General features: G+C 43.6%; 1 pseudogene; it reads left to right on the top strand.

Annotated features, from left to right (window-relative positions):
• Positions 1 to 9,547: 9,547 nt before the first annotated feature.
• Positions 9,548 to 10,885, top strand: LOC138845510 (BRISC complex subunit Abraxas 2 pseudogene; annotated as a pseudogene).
• The last annotated feature ends 12,522 nt before the right edge of the window (positions 10,886 to 23,407 follow it).

The following is a 23,407-nucleotide window of genomic DNA, read 5'->3' as shown; positions in this document are numbered from 1 at the left end:
GATTAGTTGTCTTCTTCGATTTTTCTTTGTCTAGTTGTCCTGTGTATTGATGAAACTGTGATATTGCTGTCACCCATTACTATTGGATTGAAGTCAATGTCTCTGTTAAGATCCATTAACCTTTATTTTAAATAATCAGGCACCGGGGCTGGAACTGTGGCAAAGCAGGTTTAGCATTCCATATGGGCACTGCTTTGAGACCTCACTGTCCCACTTCCGATCCAGCTCTCTGCTGTGGCCTGGGAAAGCAGTAGAAGGTGGCCAAAGTCCTTGAGCCCCTGCATCCATGTGGGAGACCCAGAAGAAGCTTCTGCCTCCTGGCTTCTGATTGGCTCAGCTCTGGCCACTGGCCATTTGCAGAGTGAACCAACAAATGAAAGACCTCTTTCTCTCTCTCTCTCTGTAGCTCTGCTTTTCAAAAAAATAAATGAATCATAAAAAAAATGAAAAGCAATCATGCACCTGACATTGGGTACATATACATTTACCATAGTTTCATCTTTCTGTTTGATTGATCCCTTCATTAATACAATATGCCTTTATTTGTCTTGTTTAGTAGTTTTTGCTTTAAATTCTGTTTTGCATGATATTATCATGGCTAATATTTCTCTTTTTTTACTTTCTGTTATCATGGAATATCATTTTCCATCCTTTAACTTTCAAAGTCTGTATGTATCTTTGTAGCAGAGATATGTTTATTACAGGCAGTATGTAATTTTTTTTCAGATTTATCCATCCATTTGAAAGAGTTACACAGAGAGAAGAGAGGCAGAGAGAGAGAGAGGTCTTCCATCTGCTGGTTCACTCCCCAATTGGCCACAATGGCCGGAGCTGTGCCAATCCAAACCCAGGGGCCAGGAGCTTCTTCAGGTCTTCCTCATGAGTGCAGGGTCCCAAGGACTTGGGCCATCTTCTACTGCTTTCTCAGGCCATGGCAGAGAGCTGGATTGGAAGTGGAGCAGCTGGGACTTGAACCAGTGCCCATATGGGATGTCAGCACTGCAGGCAGCAGCTTTACCTACTACACCACAGTGCCAGCCTCTTGATTTATTTTATTGTTTTTCTTTTGGGAACTTCATGGTTTTAAGATTGAGTTAATCTTACTCCTTATTGTGATGCATGCTCACCATTTATCTAGACTGTATATTTAATTACTAACAGTTTTCATTGCGCATAACTAGTTTACAAAAGTCTCACACACTAACATGACATGCAAGAAGTTGTAGCTCATAATGATTATTAATACAGGACCGAGTTTCACCTGAATATCAAATGAAGCTAAGTTAGTTTCTCCAGACTCCTTCACTCTGTATTTTGCTGTCACTTGCTGCTATTCAGGGGTATTAGATTATGGCCTGTATGTTCCTGCTATTTTTCTGTGCAAGGGAATAGGAGTCAGCCCTGTACCATGAGAACATTAATCTTTATCTCTAAGTGGATTTAAGCAAGCAACACTCACTCAAGCTGTGTGCTTCAGTGTGGCACTACATAATAACAGATGCATAATAATTGTATATAATATTTCTTTTTAAAAAAACATTTATTTGAAAGTCAAATTTATACTGAAAGAGGAGAGAAAGAGAAAGAGAGAGAGAGGTCTTCCATCCACTGGTTCACTCCCCAATTGGCCACAATGAACCAGAGCTGCACCAATCTGAACCCAGGAGCCAGGAGCTTCTTCCAGGTCTCCCATGTGGGTGCAGTGGCCCAAGGACTTGGACCATCTTCCACTGCTTTCCCAGGCCACAGCAGAGAGCTGGATCAGAAGTGGAGCAGCTGGGTCTCAAATCAGTGCCCATATGGGGTGCTGGCACTGCAGGCAGTGGCTTTACTCACTATGCCACAGTCCAGCCCCTATATTTTATAAGAAGTTATTTCAAAAGGCCCATGGGCAATACACATTATCATTTAATTTTATAACCATGAAATTTTGAGTGCTTTTATATAAAGCTTAAAGAGCTAAAAATCATTAGGATTATAGAATATATGTATGTTAATTCCTCAGAAGAGAAAAATCTACCCAACCTGGATCTCCATATCTGTTCAAGCTGATGTACTAAGATTTTAAATTGGTATAATGATTGAAAATGTTAGAGATTCCCAAAACAAATGTACCTATTATTAATCTATTTGATTGTAAGTAGAATATGCAACTTATTTTGTATTATTTTTAAAATAATTGAGGGTCAGCACTGTGGAAATAGTGGGTAAAGCCAGCAACTATGGTGCTGGCATTGCATATGGCCACCAGTTCAAGTCCCATATGGTCCAAGTATTTGGGGTCCTGCACCTATGTGGGCAACCCAGAAGGAGCTCCTGGCTTCTGAATTTGGATCAGCCCAGCCCTGGTCATTGTGGCCATTTGGGATGTGAACCAACAAACGGAAGCACTTTCATCTCTCTCTATCTATCTCTCTCTCCCTCTCTATATTTCTCTATATCTCTCTCTATAGCTGTCTCTATAATTCTTTCAAATAAATTTTAAAAATCTCTATAAAAATGGGTATAAATATTTTCAACTATTTCCTACAATACAGAAGAATAAACTACCTTTGAAGACACATTAAAGAATTCATTTTAACATTGGATAAAATCACTTATTTTTTCTCTTTTTAAAGATACATTGTACTCATTTGAAAGGCAGATTTGCATGGATGGAGAAACAGTTGAAGAGACTTTCCATCTGCTGCTTCACTCCCCAGATGGCTGCAATGGCCAGAGCTGGGTAAAACCAAAGCCAGGAGAAAGAAGCTTCATCCTGGCCTTCCATGTGGATGGTGGGGACCCAATCATGTGGGTCATTTCAGCCACTTTCCCAGGCCATTGGCTGGGAGCTGGATAGGAAGTGGAGCATCAGGACCTGAACAGGTACCCATATGAGATGCCAGCATTGCAGATAGGACATAACCTCCTTAGCCATATTGATGAGCTCCTAAAATCACCTATTTCTAAAGAGTTGATTTTCATTTATATTCTTTTTATAAAAGACTTATTTGTTTATTTGAAAGTCAAAGTTACAGAGAAGAGGGAAAGATAGAGAGATCTTCCATCATCTGGTTCACTCCCTAAATGGCTACAAAGGCAGGGGTTGGGTTAGGTCAAAGACGGGAGCTTCTTCCAGGCCTCCTATGTGGATGAAGGAGCCCAAGCACTTGGCCAATTCTCTGATGTTTCCCCAGGCCATCATCAAGGAGCTGGATCAGAAGTGTAGCAGCCAGAACTTGAACTGGCACCCATATAGGATTTCATTCTCACAAATGGTGGCTTAAATGTTAGCCCCTCCTTGGCCGGAGCCATGGCTCAATAAGCTAGTCCTCTCCCTGCAGCATTAGTCCTCCGCCTGTGGGTTCTAGTCCCAGCTGGGGAGCCGGGCTCTGTCCCAGTTGCCCCTCTTCCAGTCCAGCTCTCTGTTGTGGCCCGGGAGTGCAGTGGAGGATGGCCCAAGTCCTTGGACCCTGCATCCACATGGGAGACCAGGAGAAGCACCTGGCTCCTGGCTTCAGATCAGCACAGTGCATCGGCCGCGGCAGCCATTGGGGGGCAAACCAATGGCAAAGGAAGACCTTTCTCTCTGTCTTTCTCACTGCCCACTCTGCCTGTGCAAAAAAAAAAAATGCTATCCCCTCCTTATATTATTTATGTAATTACTTAAAAAAGTCTCCTTCTAAATAAACAAAAGATATCTCTGTTATTTACCAAGGTTATTGTGCAATTTATTAATTGTCTCTATTTACAAGTCAAGCTAACACCAGGATTTGTTAGAAGACCTAAATGGTGGCAGTGCTATGATGCAACAGGTTAAAGCCCTAGCCTGCAGCACTGGCATCCCTTATAGGCACCAGTTTGAGTCTTGGCTGCTCCTTTTCTGATCCAGCTCTCTGCTATGGCCTGGGAAAGCAGTGGAAAATGGCCCAAGTCCTTGGGCCCCTGCACTCATATGGGACACCTGGAAGAAGCTCCTGGCTCCTGGCTCGGATCAGCTCAGCTCTGGCCATTGCAGTCACTGGGGAGAGAACCAGTGGAAAGGAAGACATCTTCACTCTCTTTCTCACTCTCTCTCTCACTCTCGCTCTCTCTCACTCTCACTCTTGCTTTCACTCTCACTCTGGCTCTACCTCTCTCTGTAACTCTGTCTTTCAAGTAAATAAAATACATCTTTAAAAAAAAAGAAATTTAATGAGTCATACCCCTTGAGCATAAACTCAGCTAAATCTACAGTGTCTGTAATCTGTCCATAGTAAAACTCAAGTCTGGTACATATCTCTCTTCAGCTAGACATTACTGTGTCCTTCCTTTAAGAATCAAGAACAGTGGCCAGCATTTTGGTGTGGATTAAGCAGCTGCTCACAATGCTGGCATCCCAGATGAACTCAGGTTCAAGTCCCAGTTCTGATCCAGTTCACTACTAATGTTCCTAGGAAAGCAGCAGAACATTGCTGAAGTACTTGAGCACCTCGCACCTATATCAAGAACCAGTTGGCGTTCCATGCTCCTGATTTTTGCCTGGCCCAATCCCAGCAATGGTAGTCATTTGGGGAGTGAACCAGCAGGTGGAAGATCTCTCTCTCTCTCTCTCTTTCCCTATCTCCCCCTTTTCCTCCTCTGTACGTCTGACTTTCAGATAAGTAAATAAATAAATCTTTTTTAAAAAAAGAAACCAAGGAAGTAAAATAGATTCAAGAAAAAATGAAACAATTATTTTTAATAAAGAGTCCAGAACAGACTATAAACAGCATATAAATGTGCTACTACTCTACATTTGTCACTATGATGTGCTGAATAAAAAATAATTAATGTATATTATCATGTACTTATTTGGATGATTGATTACTGTTAATTAATATTTAATTTTAAAGAAAATTTCAAGTGACAATATTCATTGCAAGGTGTCTGGCGCATAACAAATCTAAGCACGACTTCCCCAGCCCCCGCTTAGCGGAGTACAAGATACAGAGTTCTTGTACAGTGGGCATACTGGAGGGTATTGGAGAAGGATGTGAGATGGTGCCATGGAACTGGAAAACTTTAATTAAAATCTTGGTTACTCCAGCCCAGTACACTGTTTGGGCTCAGGAATAGAGACTGGGCTTCTGTACAAGCCATAGATTAACTAAATAACCATGTCCCTACCAATTTTGAGCAGTTACTAAGAGAGGGAGTGTATTTGGATCTTGGTCAACAAGTTGCTTATCCTTGAAGGAAGGCTTATGTAAAAAATTCTAACATTAATTAAAAGCATGGAAAAAGATTCTTGATGTTAAAGACCTATCCACTTCCTTTTCTACAGTCCATCAGGGGCTGACTGAGGGCTATATGTCCTTTGTGATAGGCTAGAAAAAGCTATTGGACATCAGGTAGATAATCAGGAAATGGTAAAATATTACTAAAACAAATGGCTTATGAAAATGCAAATCAGGATTTAAAAAATGTTTTAAAAAGCTGTTGTCTCCAAAACCTGAAACTATGATGGCAGAAATGATTAAATTCCTTCGAACAGTACAGACTGAGACTTACAAAACTAATTTAATGGCTGCTGCCCTTAAACATCCTGATAAAACAAAATACTTTGGCTGTGGGAAGCAAGATATTTTATTATTTCTTTTTCTTTTTTTAAAAAAGATTTAGTTATTTACTTGAAAGGCAGAGTTAGAGAGGCAGTGGTAGAGAGAGGGGGAGAGGGCTTCCATTGGCTAGTTCACTCCCTAGATGGCTGCAATGGCTGCAGCTATGCTGATCCAAATCCAGGCGCCAGGAGCTTCTTCTGAGTCTCCCAAGTGGGTGCAGGGGCCCAAGGACTTGGGCCATCCTCTACTGCTTTCCCAGGCCATAGCATAGAGCTGGATTGGAAGTGGGGCAGCTGACACTTGAACCAGCACCCCTATGGGATGCTGGCACTCCAGGCAGCAGCTTTAACTGTTATGCTAAACACCAGCCCCATCAAAGTCATTGTAAAAGAAACTTTCTGTCACTGCCAAAATCAGTTACTCAACCTTCAAAAAAGTGTCCAGGGTCTGGAGCTGTGGCATAGAAATCAGCTCCCTGCTGATCACTTTAAGAGTAGTTAATTTTGAAATTATTTCAAACTTACAGAAATACCATGAGTGAGTCCCATTCATTGAGAATGCCTAGTTATTATCCTTTTAGCACTGTTGCCCCAATCCAAGATGTTTCTGCTAAGTATAGGGTGGTCCCCTGATAAAAAGCATATGAACCCCAATTTAGGGAACCAAAATAAATTCCTCACCATAACCCAATCCACAGAACTATTACATTTTTTTCCAACCATGTTAAAATATCTTTTCTCCCATTGAGTCAATGTTATTTTACTGGAATTCTCCTTGACACTTTTCTAATATGAAAACCCTCAATAGGTATCAAGAGCAGAGATGACTCAAGCTGGGTCCCTCCAGTGTTCCTTTCTGAGAAAATGTGGGCCCTGTATTCTCATCAGAAACTCCCTGGTCCGATGCTGGGCTCTCCCCAGTCTTCCATCCATTCCATGATGGATGCTATCAACTTGGTATTTAGTGAATTTCTGCCAGATTGATTCACATGCAACCTTTTAAGGATTTATTTATTTATTTTGAAGGCAGAATGACAATGAGAGAGGGAAGTATATCTACATCTACATCTATATCTTTTAAAATGATTTATTTATTTATTTGAAAGTCAGAGTTACACAAAGAGAGAAAGAGAGGCAGAGAGAGAGAGAGAGACAGGTCATCCATCTGCTGATTCACTCCTGAATTGGCTACAACAGCCAGAGCTGTATCAATCCAAAGCCAGAAGCAAGGAGCTTCTTCCAGGTCTCCCATGCTGGTGCAGAGGTCCAAGCACTTGGGCCATCTTCTACTGCTTTCCCAGGCCATAGCAGAGAGCTGGATCTCTCTCTCTCTCTCTCTCTCTCTCTATATATATATATATATATATATACATATATATATATTTCATCTCTATCTCTATCTATCTCTGTGGTTCATTTCCAAAAGAGTTGCAAGAGTAAGTTCTTTGACAAGCTGAAGCTAGGTTGGACGACTGTTTCCTGGTCCTCCACATGGGTGGCAGGGCCCAAGGACTTGGGCCATGTTCTGAAGCCTTCCCAGGTGCATTCACATTATGCTTGATCAAAAGCAGAGAAGCTGGGACTTGAAGCGGCACCAAAGCACTCTGATGTGGAATGCTGGTGTGGCAGGCAGTGGCAAAACTTGCTGCACCACAGCATTCGTATATGCTGTGCTATATACACATTTTTATTTCTTTTTGTAATGTGTGGACTTTTATTAAAATTATTCTAATATTATACCAGTATCCTATTTCCTATCAAATTTTCATCCAGTACCTTTGATAGTATTTTTAATCATCAACACTATATGAACTGCTGGTGTTTTAATTCCCAATATTGTTTCTCCATTTATATTTTGATCTAGCATCAAAGCTAAGGGCTCAGTCTTCTGTCCTAGTTAGTGTGTCATTATGTTTTATATCATTATGAGTTCACAGATTCTTATCTTGTTAAAGGCATTATAGTCTGAAATTATGTGTTCTGATGCTCACGTTATTCCAGATCCTAGTGGAATCCTCTTCAACACACCAAATTAGGGCCCCAATATCTACAGTTGGTGTAAGTACCATCCTAGGAGAAAAGATTCACTAACTCTTACCTCTCTTCCCTGAATTACATTTCCCTTAAAGGTGCCATTTCTTTCATCAAGTCTTGTTACTATTAATGAAGATTTACAATTCAGCTGTATTCTTCAATGTTTTCTCTGGAAATGTTCTTTAGTACTTAATTAAAAGGCCATTTTACAAACCAAAATCTCATCAAGTCACACTCCTCTTTCAACTGTGTGGATGGTTTCCCATGACCTTTGAACAGGGACCATAGGACTTACTGTGGTCTTCAGAAAGACAATGCTATGGGTTGTACCCTATTAGGTCTTGTCTACCAGCTGTCTGCTCGCTATTCTCTTCTTACATGCTAGGACTCAGAAGGCTCTCAGTTGCACCACAAACTTTACAAATTTCCTCTCAACCCACCAAAATTACTAGAAGTTCCAAATGTGAGGCTAAACTCTGTGTTTTTTTTTTTAATAAAAAAGATTTTATTATTTCATTTGAGAGGTAGAGTTACAGACACAGGGAGAAACAGAGAAAGATCTATCCACTGGTTTACTTCCAAATAGCCACAACAAATTGAGCTGGGTCAATCTGAAGCCAGGAGCCAGAAGTCTGGAGCTTCACTCTTCTCCCCGACATGGGAGCAGGAGCCCAGGCATTTGGGCCATCTTTGACTGCTTTCCCAGGCCAACTCAGAGAGCTGGATTGGAAGAAGAACAGCTGGACCTTGAACTGGCACTACAGGCAGAGGCTTAGCCCACTATGCCACAGTGCTGGACCCTAAGTTCTTTTAAAATAAGATGTACAGTATTTGAAAGGCAGAGATAGAGAGAGAAGATTGCAGGGAGAGATAGAGATCTTCCATCTGCTAGTTTGTTACCCAGATAGATGCAGTAACAGGGAGATGGGTCATAATGGAGCAGCTGGGACTCAAACCAGTGCTCACATGAGATGCTGCATTACAGGTAGTTGCTTCATTTCTTCTTTCAAAGGAGTTCTTATCTCTAAGTGATTCAGAAAGATGTACCAAAGGACCTTTGAGGTGGTTATGATAAATTACCTCTTTTAAACTTTAAATTCCACAGAGAACAAACAGTATAACTAGATCATAAACCAACACAACCTCATTCCTTGAGAGTGGCCTAACTCAGATGAGATGTGTAATGAATACTGATCTCTGGGTAAGAAGTGATGATCATGTCCATAATGAAGATTGTTGTATAGTTCAGCTGAACAAAGGATAACATGATACTGTGAGTTAGTCAATAGGAACACAAAAATGCAATAAGTGATTATTTAAGATGCCTGATATTAAAAAATGCACTCAGAGAATTTCATCATGACAGCCTCCATTTTGGACTACACCTTCAACACTATAAGTTTCTATATCACTAGCAGCAATGTGGGCCATGAAATATTGTTGCTGAGAGAGAGAAGACAAGAAGCAACTTTTAGCATAAGTGACTGGCACATTAACTGTGGGGAGCAACTCGGACTAGACTAAGTTACTGGAATTAAGACTTATTCTATGCATCTGCTCTCCCACAATATGGTGCTGAGAAGGGAATAAACAGCTTCTACACAGCTGCCTCTCACCAACTTGAGTGATGACCTGCAGGAGTTGATCCTGCTCCTGATTGGAGGAGAGCAGCGTACTTGGTGTGTGGGTAGCAGAGTTGGGATTGGTGGAAGAGGACTATAAAGGAGGAGAGAGACAACATGCACCAGGAACACCTGAGGAACATCTGAGCAGCGCCCGAGAGAGCTGGCCGGTGGTGTGCCACTCCCCCACGGAAGTGGGGAAAGTGGCAGGGGGAACTGCCCTTCCATGGAGGTAGAAGGACGGCAGCCAACCCGGGAAGAACCAGCAGCAAACCCGGGAAGGGCCGAGCAGACAAAAGAACAGTGCAGGGTCCTGTGTCATTCCTCCATGAATGGGGGAGCGACAATTAACAAGACAGAACTTCTGCAAATAGTTGAAATCCATAACTAACAGGTTTATTCAAAACTTCATTTTCTGTAACCGTGAAAGTGAAATTAAGAGAAGAGATTTGGGACAGAATTCTTAAAGATACACGAGAGAAGGTTATTGAATGGTATGTAACTTGGCAAACCCGCAGCAGTAGGATTTATATAAGGAACAGAACACCCATAAACAGCTCACTCACACCATCAGAGTGCCCATTCTTGGCTTCCTTCTCCTCAGCTTCATCTTCATTATCAGTAATTTTATTCATGTTTTAGAATTTACTTCAAATTGAAGGTATAATCAGAGGATATCACTACTCCTAATCTAGGTAATACTAATGAGCAAAAATACAGTGTCTTCAAAATGGCAAAGGCTCCCTCCTTTCAGTATTATGCCAAACTTATTAAAGAACATGATACTGGCATTTTTACAATGATGGAGTAATAAAAATCATTAGGGCAATTTATCAGGTTTATAGTGCACATCAAGAAAAAGTGCTGGCAGGGTGTGCAGGTAAAGAGCACGGTGCACAAATTGTTGAATATTGTCAGGCAGAAGTGAGAAAATTAAGACAAATCATGCTGGGTAAAAATACATAGGAACAAAAAGATCTCAGCAGGCAATGGTAAGCAGAGAAGCACCATATAGAAGTATGGAATCATTGTTTATTCAATGGATGCCCTATTCTGGGTTCACAGCTGGGAGGTAGAAATACACTTGGAGATGCAGCGGTCCTTGATCCTCTTCATGATGACTTTTACGCAATCAAGACAGTATTCTCAGTCATTCTCACATGGAAGCAAGTGTCTTTATACCTTGGCCTCAGCTGTGGGCTCTTTCAATTATGCTTCCGCCAGTGCTGGACTTAAGTATCCTGCAAGTGGAACAGATTTTCTTCCCCAGCAGAGCAGCTGGGGACAACAGAAGGGAATCAGATGTCAATGATTGTGAAAATGTAATTGATGCTACAGAGCCCTCTAATGGTGGACAGTCACATTCAAATGATTTTGACCCATTATTATAGCCCAATGAGGACCCCAGCAACACTCAGGGCTCCCAGAGTTAATTAAACCAAAGATGCTCTCCAGTTAGCACACCTTCTCTCACTTGTTATTGAGAGAGATGCTTGAGGACTTAATCTAGGAGAGCTTCCTTGTCAGATGCTTTGACCCTCAAGAGGAGAGTTCTTGCACACGGTAATCATAAGCCTCTCTGCTGTTCCATGTCCTTGGATGCAATGTGCAAGCTTCGTGACACAGAAAAATAAGGAAGGAAGGAAGGAAGGAAGGAAGGAAGGAAGGAAGGAAGGAAGGAAGGAAGGAAGGAAGGAAGGAGGGAAGGAGGGAAGGAGGAAAGGAGGGAAGAAAGGAAGGAGGGAAGGAGGAAAGGAAGGAAGGAAGGAGGGAAGGAGGGAAGGAAGGAAGGAAGGAGGGAAGGAAGGAGAAAGAAAAGAAAATTGCATTCTGGTGCAACTCATGGGTTTACTGTAAATTTAGGTAAAGTGGGGGCCGGTGCTGTGCCATAGTGCCTCTGCCTGTGACACTGGTATCCCATACAGGTGCCGGTTCATACCTTGGCTGCTCCACTTCCCATCCAGCTCTGTGCTAATGACCTGGGAAAGCAGTGGAAGACAGTGCAAGTGCTTGGACTCCTATACCCATGTGTGAAGAAGCTCCTGGATTTGAGTTGGTCCAGCTCTGGCCATTGTGTTCATTTGGGAAGTGAACTAGCAAATGGAAGACCTCTCTCTTGGTCTTTCCCCTTGTCTGTCTGTGCCTGCTTGTCAAATAAAAAAGTATTTTAAAAAATTAGACAAAGTGAAATTTATCTGTGTAATTTCTGTTCTATAAGTAAATCAGAAATTAGAGACTAAGCATAATTGGTTTTCAAATTTCCTATATATTAAAAATTTACTTCTTGCAGTATCATGCAGTAAAATTTACTTTTTCAAAGAGGAACAAGTTTAACAAGAGCCTTCAAAGAACTTTCTATGATGAGCCAAATTCACTGTTACCAGAAAAAAATTTGTAAATTTTAGGAAGGCTGATTAGAATAAATCAGATATGCCTTCTCCTAGCCACATGACTTTGTGAGATTAAGAGAGTGCTTTGTTTCAACTTTTTTCTACTGATGAATGCAAGGTGTCCAGCATGTAACAAATCTTCCCAGGCAGATGAATCAATTAATTCACAGGCTTTTATTGGGGTTCCGCTCCCGGGTGAGGTTCCCCGGTCCCAACAGAGCAACAGAGCGGGGGCCGCGGAAGTCTCTCATCAGAGATTGGGAGGGCTCCTTTTATAGATTCAGGGCATGGGGTTAAAGGTTGAGGCAGGTCTGATCCTCATTGGTTGACCTTTAGGCACCTGTGGGGACCTTGACAAGGACTTTTCTTCCCAAGAAGCACAGGTAGGGACTTCTCCATTCCCAGAAGTATAGGCCTTCCTTCCATGCGGATCCCAAAGCTACCATCCCGACCTTTTGATGATAGGAAAGGGGGCAGTGATGAGTCTCTCTGGCTACTTCCTTCTGACTGGGGACGTCATCTACAGGGGCTCACTGGGGGTATCTTGGGGCTCCGCAGGGACAGGCATGTATGGATGGAGAAGCATCTGGTTGACTGCCTGGTTGCTGAAGGCCTCAGTTCATTCCATTATCACCTGCTGTAAACACTTAAACAGACACTGTAGTATTCAAGTCAGGGTGAGAATAGCAACCAATAATCCTAAGAGTGGCATTAAGCAGGTAATGAAAGGATTTCATAGAGGAGAGGAAAGGAGGAGGGTCTCTGGACCCTTGTGAGGATTGTTTGGTGGACGTGGTTTAAATCTGATCCCAGCCGAGAGCAGGAGAAAGGCCACTCAACTTTTGCAGGTGGAGGGGTTTGTCTGTAGAGAAATTCTGAATAATCATAAATGATAAAAGTATAAAACAATTAGCCTAACAGACTGAGAAGCCAACAAGCAGAATACACCTGGTAATTTTGTCAATTAAAAAAGAATAAATGTTGTTACCATTTATGGAAATGCTTTTGTAAAATTTCCTAACCAGGAGGCTGATACGGGAGGACTGTTGGCTCAAGGAATTTGGGTGCTCCTCTAGCTTCCATTTGTACTGTAACTTGGATCTTTAGCTAATCCTGCTTAGTGTTGATTTCCAGCCACTGCTTTACCCAGGAAACTTGGAAGTAAAGCTACTTTGAATCCCTTCTCTCAGGTGCTCTTAGGTCTATAGGAGTGGGGAATGTATGGAATGCAGGCCATAGAAAACCTGCAAAATCACTGGTCTGGCCCTGCCAAGGTAACTGCAGGTGGAACTCAAAATACAGTAAGTAGATCACAGGCTAATATTTAAAATTATAATTTTGTATGGCCTATGAGCAGAACCCCAATAAAAGCCTGTGAATTAATTGATTCATCTGCCTGGGAAGATTTGTTATGCACCAGACACCTTGCAGATGGTGCCGAAACCCAGGAGCTGAAGGTTTGTGCCTCTCCTTTCTGTGTTCGAGGCCCTGTCGCTCCTTGAACCTGTCTGGTGCCCCGGGACTACGGACCATGCCTCACCAACTGTAAGTAACTCCTCTCTTGCTCTCCCTCCCTCCTCTGGGTTGGCCCAGTCTCTGCGATCTCCGGCTAGCTCTCTGTCCGGACAGAGACCTCCAAATCGTGTGCACATGGGCTCTGTTCTCTGCTGTTTAGCTTCCCCATGGCTGTGGAGACGTCCCACCACTAGCTTGGCCCCGTAGAGGACTGACCTCTAATCCGTCTGCTGAAGTCTGGGACAGGGGATGCCTTGACTGAATTTCAGTAGATCTGGGCTACCGGGGAGACCATGGGATCTGGCCAATCCTGAGGGTGGGACTCAAAATGCCCCCTGGCCTGCCTGCTAAAGAACTTGAAGAAACTGAGACTGGCCTAGGACCTATGGAGTAAATGCCTAATCTTCTACTCCACCCAGGCATGGCCTAATAACCTTCAGAATTTCTGTCGCAGGGAGAGAAAGTGGTCAGAGGTCCCATATGTTCAGGCTTTCTGAGACCTCTGCTCCCAGGCGAGGTTCCCCAGTTTGAAGCATGACTTAGATAGGCATATTAGATAAGCATGTCTTTGGAAGCCAACCTTCCCACAAGGCTCAGTGCTCTTCTTGTTAGTGGACCATAAACTATACTTAGTCCCTGTAGCCACACACTGTGTACTAGGAAGAAAATGTCTTTGCTTTGGCAGAAATCTTATTCTCCACAGTCACATTTGACTATCTTTACAAACCTGCCTGGGAGGCCAGCACCACAGCTCACTTGGTTAATCTTCCTCCTGCAGCATCAGCACCCCAGGTTCTAGTCCCAGTTGGGGTGCTGGATTCTGTCCTGGTTGCTCCTCTTCCAGTCCAGCTCTCTGCCATGCCCTGAGAAAGCAGTATAAGATGGCCCAAGTCCTTGGGCCCCTGCACTTGCATGGGAGACCCAAAAGAAACTCCTGGCTCCTGGCTTCAGATTGGTGCAGTTCTGGCTGTCACAGCCAATTGGGGAGTGAACCATCAGATGGAAGACCTCTCTCTCTCTCTCTGTCTCTCTCTCTCTGTCTCTCTTCTTTCTGTGTAACTCTGACTTTCAAATAAATCAATAAATCTTTAAACAAATAAAATAAAATAAATAAAACTGGAACTAATGTTTGTTGGATGCACTTAGAAGTCTCAGGCCAAGATGAGAGGCTGCCCATTTTCTTATAAAGGAGGATCCATTCATAGGATTCAATTGCAATTGCATTTTCATAAACTCAGCAGAGAATCGTGTATCTTCTTGTATTCTCACCGAAATACAGTGTGGTAACTAAGGAGACCAAGCTGGGGAGAGAGGAGATATTGCATTGCAGTCTTTCCCAATATTCCTAGATGACTCTAATCATGAATCTCCACACATTTGGGAATAGCCTGCCACCAATCCTACTCACAAGCACCTGAAGAGTAACCAAAGACCAAGAGGGGGAGCCCTTTTCTTATACAAGGTCAGGCAGAAGAGGGCTTGAGTACTGTATCTCACAAGCACAGATGTCACTCTAAGGTAAGTGACATGTATATGTGTCTACACACACACACCAGATCTCTAGGACTTTTTCATCTAAAAATTCCATTTCTACTGAATAGCATACCCTCCTACCATCCATAACTACCCTTCTACTTTATGCTTCTCATATTCTATTTTTTTTTAAAGATTTATTTTATTTAATTGAAAGAGTTACAGAGAGAGGTGGAGCCAGAGAGTGATCTTCCGTCCACTGGTTCACTCCCCAAATGACCAAAACAGCCAGAGCTGAGCTGATCTGAAGCCAGGAGCCATGAGCTTCTTCCAGATCTCCCACACAGGTGCAAGGGCCCAAGGACTTGGGCCATCTTCTACTGCTTTCCCAGCCATAACAGAGAGCTGGGTCAGAAGTGGCGTAGCCAGGAATTGAAGAGGCACCCATATGGCATTGCCAACACTGCAGGTGGGGCTTTAAACCACTGCATTACAGCACTGACCCATCTGACTACTTTAAATACTTCATATGTTGGAATCTTACAGTATTTGTCCTCACTGTTCATCGATGGCACAGGATTTTCTTTTCTCTGTGCCTGCATAACTTTCCACTGTAAGTGCAGGCCACACTAGAAGTCTCGGTTACAGTGAATTATGCTGTGGCAAACAGTGCTAATACTTTATTTATATGAACTTTCTTTTTTTTTTTTTTTTTTACAGGCAGAGTGGACAGTGAGAGAGAGAGAGAGAGAGAGAGAAAGGTCTTCTTTTGCCAATGGTTCACCCCCTAATGGCTGCCATGGCCAGCGCACTGCGCTGATCCAAAGGCAGGAGCCAGGTGCTTCTCCTGGTCTCCCATGGGGTGCAGGGCCCAAGCTCTTGGGTCATCTTCCACTGCACTCCCTGGCCACAGCAGAGAGCTGGCCTGGAAGAGGGGCAACCGGGACAGAATCCGGTGCCCCGACCAGGAGTAGAACCCGGTGTGCCAGTGCCACTAGGGGAAGGATTAGCCTATTGAGCCATGGCGCAGGCCGATGAACTTTCAATTCCTTTAGATATATAATCAGAACTGAGATTATCAGATCATAAAAAAATTTTATTTTTGATGTAATGAAGAATATTCATACTGTTTTCTGTGATGGTTGCATCATTTTACATTACCACCGATACTGTACATGTAGCTGAAAATCTTTATATCTTCATCAAATTATGCACCTGGGTTTTTTGTTTGTTTTTAAAGAACAGGAGCAGGAGGTCATATTGGCCATTACTGGCCATGGTTATGAAGATCCCTCTGCACTTGCACTCAAGGTGAATCAGCATTGGGCTTCATTGTCAGTGTGGTGAAATTGCCCATCACCCAGGGAGAAGTGTATGACTCTGTTAAGTACATTTTTAACTTCCTGCAGTGGTTCTAAAGCCAGGTCTGGAGGTATCATAACCCCATCTGGCTATCAATACTGTTTCTCTTCCAGGTAACTTTCTGTTAGCAAGGTCAAGCACAGATTTCTGTCTGAACATTTCTCTAGCTTAGGATTCACATAAAAGATTAGCACCATCACATCATTCTTCCTCCCATTCTGTCTGCCATGACAGGCTGACCCATATTTTAACTCTTCCTAATTGTTCCTATATGGGACAGAACACCCTACATGAGGCTCCCAAAAAACACACACAAAAGGGGAAGTAGTGTTGCAATGCCCAAGTGGGATCAGCGTGGTGACCTTGCCTACAGTTTCCTTCTTTGGGACAACCCATGTCACCATGGGGTCCTTCCTGCCCAAATGCCTGAGGTATCAATAGCAAGAGCTGAGCCAATATCTCAGTTATAAAGTATTCACCTCCAGGATTTCTTGAGGCTGGGCCCCTGGAAAGTCAGGACAGAAGAGCAGAACAGATGGCTTTCTCCAGTGGGGCTTCAGCAAAGAAAGCTTAGACACCCTGAGTTCCAGGTTCTATTGTAGACTTTCATCAAGAAATTGATTTCATTTCTTGGGATCCTCTTTCATGGGATTCCTCAGCAGAAAAGACCTCTCCAAAGTCTCATCCTCCTTCTGCCTCATGCCGTGTCCATAATCTCAGATATGTATGCCACATAGCCCAATCCAAAACCCTGGGAATGCCTGGGTACAATCAGGACCCAGCTTTGCAGAGACAAACTGAGATCCAGGAGGGTTCCCTCTACCCTCTCAGTTATGTGACCCTAAAATATCACCATACCTCCTAAAGACTCCACAATCTGGGCAATGGTAAGTAGAATGGCAATTGCTGGGATCTGGAGGTGGTGAAATTATAAAAAAGAAAAACTTTCCTTCAATGGGTAGAGTTTCAGTCTCATAAGGAAAAACAGTTCTGAATATTGGTCCCACAGCAATGTGCATATCCTCAACACTACTCAACCATACACTTAGAAATGCTTAAGATGATAAAATTCATCAGCTATATTTTGTTTTGTCAGGACCACACTAACAGTACATTTTAAAAGTGGTCAAATGGGGGATAGAGCTGTGGCACAATAGGTTAAAGCCCTGGCCTGCAATGTCAGCATCCCACAAGGGTGCCGGTTCAAGTCCTGGGTGCTCCACTTCCCATCCAACTCTCTGTTAATGTGCCTGGGAAAGCAGAGGAAGATGCCCCAAATACTTGGGCCCCTTCACCCACATGGGGGACCTGGAAGAAACTCCTGGCTCCTGAATTCAGATTAGCCCAGTTTGGCCCATTGTGGACATCTGGGGAGTGAACCAGCTGATGAAGATCTCTTTCTGTCTACTTCTCTTTCTCTAACTCTGCCTTTCAAATAAACAACACAGATCTTTAAAAAAAAAAATTAATGTGAAAAAAGTGGGCTGGCGCCGTGGCTCTCTAGGCTAATCCTCTGCCTTGCAGCACCGACACACCAGGTTCTAGTCCTGGTCGGGGCACCGGATCCTGTCCCGGTTGCCCCTCTTCCAGGCCAGCTCTCTGCTGTGGCCAGGGAGTGCAGTGGAGGAAAGCCCAAGTGCTTGGGCCCTGCACCCATGGGAGACCAGGAGAAGCACCTGGCTCCTGCCATTGGATCAGCATGGTGAACCGGCCACAGCGCGCTGGCCATGGCAGCCATTGGAGGGTGAACCAATGGCAAAAAGGAAGACCTTTCTCTCTGTCTCTCTCTCTCACTGTCCACTCTGCCTGTCAAAAAAAAAAAAAAAAAAAAAAGAAAGAAAAAAGTGGCCAAATACACATCTCATAAAAATTAACATATTTTCTCAGAAGTGCAGTTAATACTTACTAATTTTGTATAATCTCATATTTGCCCATTTTCACAACAGTAACATCCCTGATTCCATTTTGCTGAGTTGCTATGTCATTTTTTTTTAAATAGGAATCAGATGCCATCCTCTCTCACTAAAGACACTGATGACAGAGTGCAGAAGCCGTGTTCAGTGTGGGTGTAGCCTGGGTTCCCTCCCTTCTGGCTGTGCTTGAGGGAGACATAATTTGGTCATCCCTGGGCATCTTACACTTAGGTGGAAGCAGGTGTACCTTGTGCTGAACAGAGAGATGTTGTGTCCACAGCCAGGGCTAAATCCTGGGGCCTGTGCATTCCCTTATAAAATGTGCACACCTGAGCCCCAACTCCTCATGCACCAACACTGCCACAGCAGGAAGAACAAGCATGACCCTTGCCCCTGCAGCAGGAGCTGGTTTCATCCTCACTTACCACTTGCACTGACAGGTGGGATGGATCACTCTCTGAAGAAATCCTGGGACAATGTTCTCAGTAGAATACATAGATTTGTGCCAGTGAAATGCATCAGAGCTTGAAGATCATACAAGTCCAACCCCATTTCTGCATAACAAAAGATTTCTTCTGTTGTGTTTCCTTGGAGTAGAACTTTTCTATTTGATTTTTTTCTTTTTATTCACCATTTTCTACATCTTGAAATTTGATTGATTTTTCTTCATTGTTCTATGTGTTTTTTGAATTCCTCATTTTGTTTCCATATTATTCTTGATATTCTTGAGTTGTTCCTATGTGTACTTTTCTAGGTTGAACAACATGCGTACCCAACCTCAGAACACCAGAATATATAAGCAAATGTTGACAGCTCTGAAGAGATAAACAGCAAGGGAACAAACAGAACATATCAATATTCCACTTTCAACACAGAATAGAATATCTAAGTGGGAAATCAATAAAGAGTGGTAGATTTGAACAATATTATAAATCAACTTTTCCTAACAGTTACACAGAGAGCATTCTACCTGAAAGCAGCAGAACATGTGTTCTTCTCAACAGCTGTCAAAAATTCTCCAGGTGGGATCATCTGTTAATTCAGAAAATATGCATCAACAACATTTAGAAAATTGGAGTCATATCATTGTCTTTCATAACTCCAATGGAATTAAAATAGAAATCAATTCCAGAAAAATGGGAAAAGTCACACATATGTGGATGTCAATCCACACAGTGTCAAACAACCATTGGCTTGAAGAGGAAATCAAAAAGGAAATCAGAAAGTATTTCAGTGGGTACATTTTGAGTTTTGAGCTGGGATCCATAGCCACAATCACAATCCTCAACTCCAGGCTTGGTACAAAGAGAAACCAGGTGGACATGGAAGGTCCCCAGCTGAAAAGCTCTCTGAACACTGAGAACCATGGGGACCTTTAAACAGAGCAGACAGAAGTCTTCTTACTGCCCACAACAAATTAAGGAGACCAGGATGCTGATGCTTATGACCGAGTTCAAAGGCAGATTGCAAATTCATATATATTTTATGTACAATATAAACATTTCATAGTTGGCTGAGCTTTATTTTATAAATGGACTGATTGAACATAAGCTCCTCCATTAACATTTAGTAAATAGTTCAGTTTGTTCATTCAACAAATGATCTTCACATGTCAGGCACTAGACACTATTCTAAGTATTTGGGATGGAGCAGCAAAAAGACACACAATCAGGAAGGCTGCTTTTTAATAGGTCACACACCAGATATGAGAAAATGAATGAAAACTCACACTGGTGCCGTAATAAGTACTATAAAAACATAAGTATGTACAGAGAAAGAACTGGGATATAAAGAAACTGCTTTGAGTACTCTGAACAAATCAATCCATTTCTTTCTAAAGTGTAATATCCCCCAGATGCTTGATCCTGAAGGGAGATATTTTATTTATTTTGCTGAAAGGCAGAGTGAGAAGGGAGATACACATACATAGGGGAGGAATAAAGAGAGAGAGAGAGATTTCCATTCACTGGTTCCCTCCCCTAAATGGCTTCAAAAGTTGGGCCTGGGCCAGACTGAAGCCAGGAGTCAGGAACCTCATCTGAGTATTTCATGTGGGTGGCAAGGAGTCAAGTAATCAGGCCATTATCTACTAATTCCTAGGCACAGGTTAGGAGATTGGATCAGAAAGAACACAGCTAGGATTCAAGTTGGCACTCTGATAGGAGATGCAGGCATCATAAGTGATAGTTTAATATGCTGTACCACAATGCCAGTCCCAGCAACTGAGTTTTATGTTCACGTTCTTGCTGATTATTTCCTATTCCATATTTGCACTGTGAAATAAACTGCAGTGGAAGGTGAAGAAAGAACGGCAAGGAAGACCTTTTTTTCTCTCTCTCTCTATCTCACTGTCCACTCTGCCTGTCAAAAAAAATTAAAAAAAAAATAAAAAAAGAATACCTTTAGATATTTCCTTCCTTCCTTCCTTCCTTCCTTCCTTCCTTCCTTCCTTCCTTCCTTCCTTCCTTCCTTCCTTCCTTCCTTCCTTCCTTCCTTCCTGTCTTTCTTTCTTTCTTTCTTTCTTTCTTTCTTTCTTTCTTTCTTTCTTTCTTTCTCCTTCCTTTTTTTACAGACAGATTTAGTGAGAGAGAGAGACAGAGAGAATGTCTTTCTTCTGTTGGTTCACCCCCCCAAATGGCCACCACGGCCGGTGTGCTGCACTGATCCGAAGCCAGGAGCCAGGTGCCTCCTCCTGGTCTCCCATGTGGGTGCAGGGCCCAAGCACTTGGGCCATCCTCCACTGCCTTCCCCAGCCACAGCAGAGAGCTGGACTGGAAGAGGAGCAACCGGGACAGAACCAGTGCCCCAACCAGGACTAGAACCCAGAATACCAGTGCTGCAGGCCTAGTGAGCCACCAAGCCAGCAAATATTTTCTAATCATTAAAAAAAAATGAAAAACCTGAAAGACAATTAAGCCAACAACATGAAGAGGATGAAAAGCTCAGCATTCAGTAAATTGTGAGTGAATTGCATCCCTTGTGAAGGAGGTTATTGGAAGCTCCAGGTCCTAAGATCCCAGCGGGATCACAGGCAGTGGGGGGAGGGTCTCCAATCTTGTGTGGTTGCATCAGCAGGAAGGTGACAGCAGCCCTGGCTCTTGGGATAGCTAGGCCCCCATGAGCACCACCAGACCTGAGCCCAAGACTCAACCCTCACTTCCCCCACCAGCCACAGTGTGGATGAACTGCACCCCTCCCCCCAACCCCTTGGGGAAAGCTGGTAGGTGTGACTCTGATTGGCTGCATCATCTGATGTGCTGCCTGCTCACTGACTCAGCAAGCTGTCCAATCAGACGCACAGGAGCAATAATGAAGAGCGACGTGAGGTCTTTTTCTGTATGCTGCTAAACAGCTTCTCCAGTCTGCTGCTCATGCAGGTGCCAGATGCTCAGTCCTTGCCACTCTGTGCACTTCTCTCAGTACAAGAGCCCTCAGAAGGATGCCTGGGCAGCTCAGAATCTAGAATGAGGTGAGTGTGTGAGGGCCAGGTGCCTCCGTCTTGCAGGATGGAAGCTGGCATGGGACCCTGGATATCTTGTTTCATTCCTGAATGTGATGACTTCAGCTCAGCCCTAGAGCTCTGTATTTTTCCAAATTGTGTGGTTAGGATTCATGGATCCTCAGGGAGAATCCAGACTTCATACACGGAATTGGGGGGAGAAGCTGTGAGTTTTGGGAACCCTGTCCCTTCTTTCTCCTCCTGGATCACAGAATTCCCCTCAGCTAGAAAGCAGGTCACCAAGTCCACAACCCAGTCCTCTTAGCACAGCTCTTCCTAGGGGTGTGAGGCTGTCTCCCTGCATCAGCTCTCAGCTTGTGGCTGCTGGTTATGAGTGGACCCTGGGCAGGGATTTCAGAGGCAGCCCAAGCAGAGGCCAAGCATCCTTTCTGGGGGACTCTCCCTTTTCTCCCTGCCTTGGCATCAGCTCCCTGTGAATATCTGTTGACACAAAGAAATGGTGTTTGCTGGGGAGTTGAGGCTCCAAGACTGCTTAGATCAAACATGATACCCACTGGGAATCCTTTCTCTGACATTTAGGTTTCATGCCATTTGGACCTGGCTTAGGTCATTTGTTCCAGTACCAACTGGTGGTAGATTTTTTTTTAAAGATTTTTTATTTATTTGAGAGGTAGAGTTATAGACAGAGAGAGGGAGAGACAAAGAGAAAGGTCTTACATCCACTGGTTCACTTCTCAAATGGTTGCAACAGCCGGAGATGGGCTGATCTGAAGGCAGGAGCTTCTTCTAGGTCTCCCACATGGGTGCAGAGGCCAAGTACTTGGACCATCTTCTACTGCTTTCTGAGGCCATAGCAGAGCGCTGCATCAGAAGAGGAGCAGCTGGGAACAGAACTGGCACCTGTATGGGAGACCAGCTCTAAGATGGGAGGTCGGCACCTCAGGTAGAAGCTTTAGCCTAGTACACCACAGCACCGGCCCTGGGGAGATGATATTCTAAGACTCTTTGATCAGTCCCTCCACAAGGGAAATTTTGTTTGGAAGAGTCACTGTGTGAAAATTTGTTTATCTTGGTTAAAATACATGTAATCAGATGTTAATTCCATCCAAATCCCTCTGAGCTGATAAGGACAGGCAATATTTCTGGCCTCATAACTAAGAAGCATTGTGATATTGCATGGATTTGTTTGCATTGCATTCTTTTTTTTTTTTTTTTTGACAGGCAGAGTGGACAGTGAGAGAGAGAGACAGAGAGAAAGGTCTTCCTTTGCCGTTGGTTCACCCTCCAATGGCCGCCGCGGCCGGCGCGCTGCGGCCGGCGCACCACGCTGATCCGATGGCAGGAGCCAGGAGCCAGGTGCTTTTCCTGGTCTCCCATGGGGTGCAGGGCCCAAGCACCTGGGCCATCCTCCACTGCACTCCCTGGCCACAGCAGAGGGCTGGCCTGGAAGAGGGGCAACCGGGACAGAATCCGGCGCCCCGACCGGGACTAGAACCCGGTGTGCCGGCGCCGCTAGGCGGAGGATTAGCCTAGTGAGCCGCGGCGCCGGCCTGCATTGCATTCTAAAGAATGAGGAGGCCCTTGAGGTCCCTTTGGTCCTTTAAAGCCAGTTGTAACTCCCACAGAAGCCCCTGGTGCAGTTGACAGCAGGCAACAAGAATCAGAAAAATAATGCACTAGAGAATATTTCTTTATTAAGGTGCTAACTGAATCTGAACTGAAGATACGATTTTCTTTTCATGTGTAGGTGTTCAACTCTTTTACTGGGACTAGAGTTATTTTCCAAACTAAATGCTTATGTTAAGATTTTATTCCTGCCAGTCCCAATTGAGAAAAAAATTATGGTTAATTAAATTATTGAAAGCAAGAATTCTGTTATGTCGATAATTTTCAAAAGGAGTTAAATATTTTAAAAGGGGGGGAATAAAGTATGCAGGCATACAGGCTAAAACTGATTAAATTTGTGAACTGGAAGACCACGCCTTTGCCATGCCCCTGTGTGATGTCACCCCTACCTGAAACCTTCACCATGCCCTTGTGTGACCTCATCCCCCTAACTGGCCACACCTGGGTGC

The sequence above is a fragment of the Oryctolagus cuniculus genome, chromosome 15 (genome assembly GCF_051225735.1).
Source record: "Oryctolagus cuniculus isolate XC-2025 breed Fujian yellow rabbit chromosome 15, ASM5122573v1, whole genome shotgun sequence".
Classification (NCBI taxonomy): Eukaryota; Metazoa; Chordata; class Mammalia; order Lagomorpha; family Leporidae; genus Oryctolagus; species Oryctolagus cuniculus.
The sequence above is the reverse complement of the archived record's forward strand: the minus strand, read 5'-3'. Positions and strand labels throughout refer to the sequence as shown.